Here is a 7,847-nt window from a genome sequence, read left to right as displayed (position 1 = left end):
AAGCTGAGAATTCCCCGATTCTTAGTATGGAGAGTGCTTTTCAAAAAACTGACGTTATATTAGTCAAATACTACGTTTCAGCAAGTCTCTCCTACGCAGCTCAAACTAACTAGCTACGGGCAGGGAAGGGTTAAGTTCCAGATTCCGAGAGCAGCGTTTGCTGACGTGTGCGCACGCGCGCGCCTGCACCTGCGCCTGCGCTCCTGGACTGCGTGTGACTGCCTGGCGGGGCGGGGCGGAGCGGGACGGGGCGGGGCGGAGCGGGGAGGGGCGGGGCGAGACGGGATGCTGGCTCCACTCTAGGCGGCTAACCGCCAGTCGCCTTGCGCTCTGTGGCGCCTCGACATTGCCTCCAGTAATCTGGCCATAGCTAGGAACTCGTCAGCCCTGCGAGGGGGGGTGAAAGTTCAGACCCTGGGCTGGGTGACGTCAGCGGAGGGGGCGGGACGCCTCGGCACTTCTCGGCGGAGGGGAAAGTCCGGGCTGTTTCAGCCGAGCCAAGGAATGGGAGGCGCCCTAGCCTCCCCGCAGGCCACAGCGCTGGGAATCCTGCCTTCCCTGCTATCTCCCTGAGGCAAGGGGTGTGTGGGAATGTCTCTTTTCTGTCGTGAGGCTCGAACCTTTCCTGCTTAAGGGTGGGGCCACACAGGCTGTTGAGATTTTTCTCTCTTGTCGGGTTTGGCTGAAATGGAGCAGTTATTGTGCAGAAATTGTCTGTCTAGATAGAAAAAGCAGACTTTTCTTGCAGGGTGGGTTTATTTTTTTGTTTGTTTTGTTTTTCATTTTTCTGTCTGTGCCTGCTCTTTCTGGGGTGCTGGCTTCTCCAAAACCAGTCTGGAAGGTATGGAAATCCATAGTTATGTGTTCATCAGGTCCGGTAGCCCTCCATAGCTCCGCTTTTCATCTCCACCTTGTTTTATATCTAAAATTAGGCATTTTGGGTGTTCTTAGTGGTGCTGGGAAAAGTGCATTTTACTCCATTTTTCTAGAGGCCTAGGGCCCTAACAGTATTTTTTTCATACGTCATCACAACCATGAAAGGATGTGTACAGGCTTGGTAGGCCTTGTCAACCGAATGGGAATCCATAAGTGACTAGGAAGACATTCTAGAAAATCAGTTTCTTGGTTGTTGTTGGGTTGGTTTTTTTTTTTTTTTTTTTTTTTGTATTTTTTTGGTTTGGGGGGTTTTTTTTTGTCTTTAAAAAATTTGAAAAGATACATCCCTGCCAACAATTTTCTGTTTCTCTGCTTTCACGATTATGTAAGAGGAAAGAACCATGGTTTCAGGGAAAGGATAATAAAGTCAGTTCTAGGAGTTTTTGTGTTTTTACTAAGGTGCGATTAGTTTATAAAGATGTGTATATATTTAAAATACATGATTGCATACAACACACACTCAAGCATGTGCTCACGAACACATACGCAAACCACTGCAGCATCGCCACAACCAAAACTAGGAACAAATCTATCACCTCAAAAATTTCCTGATTTTACTTTCAAATTCCTCCCTTCAGTCTTCCTTACCTGAAACCTCACCCCAGGCAGTCAGGGCTCAGGCTCTTGCTATGTAGCCCAGGCTGGCCTCCAATTCCCCATCTTCAGGCTTCAGCCTCCTAGGTACTGGGATCACAGGCTGGCCATATCACACCCATATTACTGATCTACTTCCTATCACAAAATAAATGTGCATTGTTTAGAATTTTGTGTAACTGTAATAATAATTATTGGCTGGCTTCTTTCACACATGATAATTCACTTGCAATTCATCCATTTTACTATACCTATTGCTAGTTTTCCTCTCTTTTTAAAGATTCCCATGTGTGTCTGTATGACAATGTGGCTAGCCTTTCATTTGTTGATGGACATTCCAGTTGTTCCCAATTTTGGGCTGTTATAAATAAAGTGGCTCTGAACATTCATATGCAACTCTTTGTATAGATATGATATATGCTTGTGGCTAAATACATAGGAATAAAATGGCTGGATCATAAAATAGGCATGTGTTTAATATTCTTCTCTCCCTTTTTCTGTGTGTATACAGGTTGGAGGTTAACACGGAGTGTTTCTCAATCACTGTGTCACTGAACCTGGAGCTCACTGACTCTGCTAGACTGGGTAGGTAGCCAGCAAACCCTAGGGACCCTCTTATCTCTCAGCTTCTCCAGGATTGTGGATACATGCATGTATCACCATGCCCAGGTTTGTTATTTTGCTTTGTTTTTTTTGATGAGGTATCCCTTTGTACCCCTGGATGCCCTAGTACTCAGTAAGTAGACCAGGCCTCTGTCTCCAGAGTGTTGTGATTAAAAGCAGGTACCACTCACTCGTGTCCAGGCTTTTTATGTGGGTTCTGGGACAAACTTGGTTGCTTGCATAGCAACTGCTAAATACTTTACCACATGATTGTTTCATTTGACACTTCTCCCAAAGAGTTTTGAGAGTTCCCATTTTTCTGTATCCTTGCCATGCCCTGTACATTTCTTTGCATTTTTGCCATTATAATAAGTTAGAGTAGTATCTTGTGCTTTTTACATGTTCCTAATGATAGTAATGAGACCAAGCATCTTTCCAAGTGCTTTTTGGCAACTTAGGTACCTTCTTCAGCCAAGTGTCTGGGTTTGTTCCTTATTAGTGTTTCAGAGTTCTTTATATATTTTAGGCATAAATCCTTTACTAAAGACATGTCTGATCATTTAAAATTACCATACAATGCAGCAATTCCACTTTCAGGTGCAGATACAAAAGAACTGAAAATGAAGACTCAGAGAAATGTTTTATAGCATTTACAGCAATCTGAGTGCTTATAAATCCATAAATATCTACAGAAAGTATGCTGTGACCATACAATGGAATACTGTTTCTGTGTTTTGGTTTGTGTTTTTTTTTTTTTTCTTTTTCTTTTTAAAAGGACGTTCTGACAATTGGATGAACCTTGAGGGCATTGAGCCAAGTGAAATAAGCCAGTAACAGAAAGACAAAAGTCCTGATCACACTTAAATAAGGTAAGTAGAATCATCAAGGATGGAGAGACAGAAAGCAGAATGCTAGCTGCTAGGGGGTGGGGGAGGGCAGAATGGGGATTTGTTGTTTAATGGATGTCAAGTTTCAGTTTTGCAAAAGGAAAAGGTGAGGCTGGGGACATTGCTTGCTGGCAGAACACTCACCTAGCATGTCTGAGCCCTGAGTTCAGTGTCCAACGGCTCATGCACACACACATTCATACTCGCACACATGAGAAAGAAGGAAGGGAAGCTACCTTTTACTAAAAATGATTTCTTTTTATTGTGTGTGTGTGCGCGTGCACGGCTGCCTGAGTTGCAAGTGCCCACTGAGCGCAGAAGAAGGTGTGGCATCTCCTGGAACTGGAGTTGCTCGTGGTTGTGAGCCACCTGATGGGGTGAGCTGCACTCAGGCCCTCTGCGCTAGCAGCAAGTAGTTAACTGCTAAGCTGTTTCTCCAGCCCACTATGTGTGTTTGGAACCACGTAATACATCAGAGTGACTTTTGTTTAGACAGCCAATTATCTTTTTAAGATATTTACACAAATAAAAGATATTTTGAAAATGTTTATAGGGCTCGGGTGTGGCTCAGTTGTAGAACGCTTGCCTACATAATACCATGGCTTCCATTGTCAGCAGTGGGAAAAGAAATAAACGAACTTATATTTATCAAATTTGTTAAGCATTCCTGGCTTCATTCATTTGTATAGATTCAGACTGCCATCTGCTATAAATTTTCTTCTACCTGAAGGAAACATGAACATTTCTTGAACTGTAAATGGTCTTCACCACTGAGCCCTTCTTTTTTCTTTTCCATTCTTTTGAGATCAGACTTTCTATATCTCAGGCTGACCTTGAAGTTTCAACTTTGGATGCCTCTGAATTTCTGATCTTCTTTGCTCTGCTGTTTGAGTGCTGAGATTACAGGCTTGTATCACCAGATTTGTGTGGTGCTTTGGATCTAGTCAAGGGCCTGTGCACACTAGGTAAACACTCTATCAACTAAGCTGTAGACCTATACCTAACTTCCATTTAGTTTTGTGTTTAAATTTTGGTAGTTTACATGGCTGTATCTTCAAGTCCACTAATTTTTTTCCCAAGAGGATGAATGACACCTAAACAAACAAACAAACAACCAAAAAATCAAAACCAAAAATCCCATAAAGCCAAAAAACACAAACTTTATAGCGTTGGAGTTAATAGTGAAGTATTGGACATTTTTCCTTAAATTAGAAGTCAGGCAATAATGTCCATTCTTTGTACTTCTCTTCAAAGTGTGCAGATCAGAAAGGAGGTGGTGAAATTGTCTCTGGTTGCACATGACACTCCTGTCTCTTTAGAAAACCTTTAGGAATACACCCAACCACTGCTGACCAAATTTTTCAAGTCACAAGTCACAGAAGACGAAGTTCATGTTTCCAAAACTCAGTTTTACTTCAATATGCTGTCCAAAAACAATTGAAAAATACAATTTTTAAAAATGCCATTCCATGTGTAATCTCATCAAAACCATTAAAATAGTTAAATAAATTTAATGTGTATAAACCTCAATGCAACAGAACCTTTTTTAGAGAAAGGAAAGGGAAATGAAGTAAATAATGAGCTAGGTCATCCCCACAAATTGAAAGCCCCAGAAGTGTAAGCATGCAGTCTTCCCTACTCTGATTTCTAGAGTCAAGGCAGTCCATATAGATAGCAACAGTTGTTTGGGTAAGTAGTGAAAATCTAGTTCTAAAGTTTATGTGGAAATGTAAACGACCTAGAGTGTGCAAAAACTTGTTTTGAAAAAGAATTATTCTCAGCCAGGGAGATAGATGGCTGCTGCATCAGATCTGGACCCCACGTGGTGGAAGGGGAGAGCTGACTCTCACAAGGTGCTTCTAACCACCACAACTGGCATGCTTGTGCATGAACTCATGCCTGCCTCTCTCTCTCTCTCTCTCTCTCTCTCTCTCTCTCTCTCTCTCTCTCTCTCTCTCTCTCACACACACACACACAAATACAATTTTATAAATAAAAACTTAAAATTATTCCTCAAACAAGCTGGGTCAAATTATGTTTTTTTTTTTTTAATTTTAAAAATGTTGTACGCCGGGCGGTGGTGGCACACGACTTTGATCCCAGCACTTGGGAGGCAGAGGCAGGCGGATTTCTGAGTTCGAGGCCAGCCTGGTCTACAGAGTGAGTTCCAGGATAGCCAGGGCTATACAGAGAAACCCTGTCTTGAAAAACCAAAAAAAAAAAAAAAAAGTACCTGCTTCTCTGCACTCTACAAATTTGATAACTCTGGATCTCATCAACATTTTTTTATCTGTCTGATGTTTGAAAAAAATGTTTGAATTTACTGGTGAGGTTGAGAGTCTTTAATATTTTATTAGCAATATGATTTTTCTTTTTTATATTGCTTTTTCATTGTAAAAATTCTATGCCTTCTCTTAAGAACTTGATTTTTTTTCGTAATCTATTTGTTACATTCTCGTGACTCAATCTTTTGTCAGTTCTGTTGAAGATACAAAAGACTGGGCCAGAGAGGTTTTTTTTTTTTTTTTTTTTTTTTTTGTGAAGCAGGGTCTCACTTTGGGTAACCCTAGCTGGCCTGAATCCCTCTGCCTCTGTTTCCTGGGGCCATGTGCCACCACACCCAGTTTAAGGGTTCTTTGTTTGTTTTTAAAAGCATCCTGTGGTTAACATAATTTTTAAAACTTAGATGTATAATATGTGTAACCCTTTCTGTATGGCTTCTGCTTTTTAAGTCTTATTTAGGAAAGTATCCCTTAACTGCCAGGCATAGTGAAGCAGGCTTGATCTTTAGCACTTGAAAGGTAAAGGCAAGACTGGGGGTGGGGTGTTCAAGGTCATTTGCTGTTACATAGGGCATTATGTATCTGTTTGGGGCTGAGGTCGATCCTTAGTCTCAAGAAAACAGAAACCCAAACCAGAAACGAAATCCTATATCATAGGGTCAAAAAGACATTCTTAGATTATCTACCAAAATGTTTCCCAGATGTATTTTCTGTGCTTATAGAGAATCTGTATAAGAAAAAAAAACAGGATGACATCATACATACTGCTTTATAACCTGTTGTTATGTAGCAATATATTTTGAACATCCTTTCATTTGAATAAATGTATCGCTTGTGTTGTGGGTGGGGTTTCCCGGGAAACAGACTCTGGAGACAAGAGATTTGTGTTCAGGAAGCTTATCCGGGAGTGCTTTCGAGACTGACGAGCATTCAAGCTCCAGTGGGGGAAGGGAATGAAACAGGATTAGATTGGAGAGGACCAGGCAGTGCTGCAGTCGTCACAACGGCTGGAGCATGGGTTTAGAATTCTCTTCATCACTGTTCCCATTCGAAGAAAGAAAGCTGGGGTATTTGTTTGAAGCCGGCTGTCTCTCCCTGGGGAAGAGCTGGGGGTGTCACTGGGCAGGGCAAACTGCCTTCTTGTGAGTGTCATTCCCAGAGCCAGCCAGCAAGCGGGCAGATTAAGGCTGGTTCAGGCTGGTAACCCTCCTGATAGCTAGGAGCCTTAAAGGAGGGGAATCTGAAGACCGTGTCACAGCTCACCACCGTTAAAGACACTGCTTGCTCCAAGTTGCAGAAAACACCAACCCACCACTCTCATCAGGTTTGCAATAGGTGATTCTTGGCAGAAAGGTATCAGTCCCTTTCACGAGGAAAGCAAAAACTTTTGGAGAGGTGCCCAGTAGGCTCTCACATTTCATTGACCTTAACTAAAATGTTAGGTGCAGGGGGAGCAGGAAAAGTGGGGTCAGGGTTGCCCTGATTTTGTGCCTCGAGTAGAGAACATTGCTGCTCAGAACAATACTTTAGCATAGAGGAAAAAACACAAAAGATTTCTGACAGTATCGGCCACAAAATGGAGTTCTAGACAAATATTTTGAATAATCACATCTACTTTAATGCCACAGATTTCATATTGACTGGCATTTGGGTGTCTATAACATTATGTTGTTAGCTGGCCAGTGGTAGCGCACGCCTTTAATCCCAGCTTTTGGGAGGCAGAGGCAGGCGGGTTTCTGAGTTCAAGGCTGGTCTGGTCTACAGAGTGAGTTCCAAAATAGCCAGGGCTACAGAGAAACCCTGTCTCAAAAAACCAAAACAAACAAACAAACAAACCATTATGTTATGTTCCTCTGTATTGATATTAACAGCCTAGTAATTTTTCCCTGCCCATATCTTCCATTGTTTCTTCAGGATTGTCTTAGGTTGCTTTCTGTCTCAGCAAACATTATGACATAAAGCAACTTGGAGGAGTTTTAGATTGCATGTTACTGTCCATAACTGAGGGGAAGCCAGGCAAGGACCTGGAGGCAGGAGGCCATAGAGGAACACTGCTTACTGGTTTGCCCCCCATGGCTTACTCAGCCTGCTGTTTTTATACCACCTAGGACTACCCACCCATGGCTGCAGTGGTGGGCTATCTATCATCTATATCTATCATCTATCATCAATCATCAATCAAGAGAATGCCTCCACAGCCATGCTGACCAGGCCAATCTGATGGAGGCACTTCCTTAGTTGAGGTTTCCCTTTCCCAGGTGACAAAAAGTAACCAGAGCAAGAATGAAACACTAAGTATATCACTTGGAAGTGCACCTTTAAAAGAAGTTTGATGTAGAATACCAGTAAGTACCATGAAAAACCTCTGTGTTTGCTTTCCTTGAGCAGTAGACGAAGAGGCCATTTTTTTTTTTTTACCTGCATCCTTTTAGACACTGGATTTTAACTTTTTTTTTTTTTTTTTTTTTTTTTTTGGTTTTTCGAGACAGGGTTTCTTTGTTAGCCTTGGCTGTCCTGGAACTCACTCTGTAGACCAGGCTGGCCT

At 42.1% G+C, this 7,847-nt stretch overlaps 1 protein-coding gene across 7 annotated transcripts in view; it reads left to right on the top strand.

Annotated features, from left to right (window-relative positions):
* Positions 1–429: 429 nt before the first annotated feature.
* Usp9x (ubiquitin specific peptidase 9 X-linked) overlaps positions 430–7,847 on the top strand; it is a 136,704-nt gene continuing 129,286 nt past the window's right edge. For 3 of the 7 annotated variants that reach the window (XM_076918647.1, XM_034486192.2, XM_076918645.1), the window contains exons 1-3: positions 430–581; positions 2,042–2,115; positions 2,909–3,002. The gene's annotated coding sequence lies outside the window, so the exon portion shown is untranslated. Of the gene's footprint in view, positions 842–2,041; positions 2,116–2,908; positions 3,003–7,629; positions 7,648–7,847 lie in introns of those variants that run through there. The other 4 variants (XM_076918649.1, XM_076918648.1, XM_076918650.1 and 1 more) reach the window with 4 other exon arrangements.

Source organism: Arvicanthis niloticus, chromosome X (assembly GCF_011762505.2).
Source record: "Arvicanthis niloticus isolate mArvNil1 chromosome X, mArvNil1.pat.X, whole genome shotgun sequence".
Lineage (NCBI taxonomy): Eukaryota > Metazoa > Chordata > Mammalia > Rodentia > Muridae > Arvicanthis > Arvicanthis niloticus.
The sequence above is the reverse complement of the archived record's forward strand: the minus strand, read 5'-3'. Positions and strand labels throughout refer to the sequence as shown.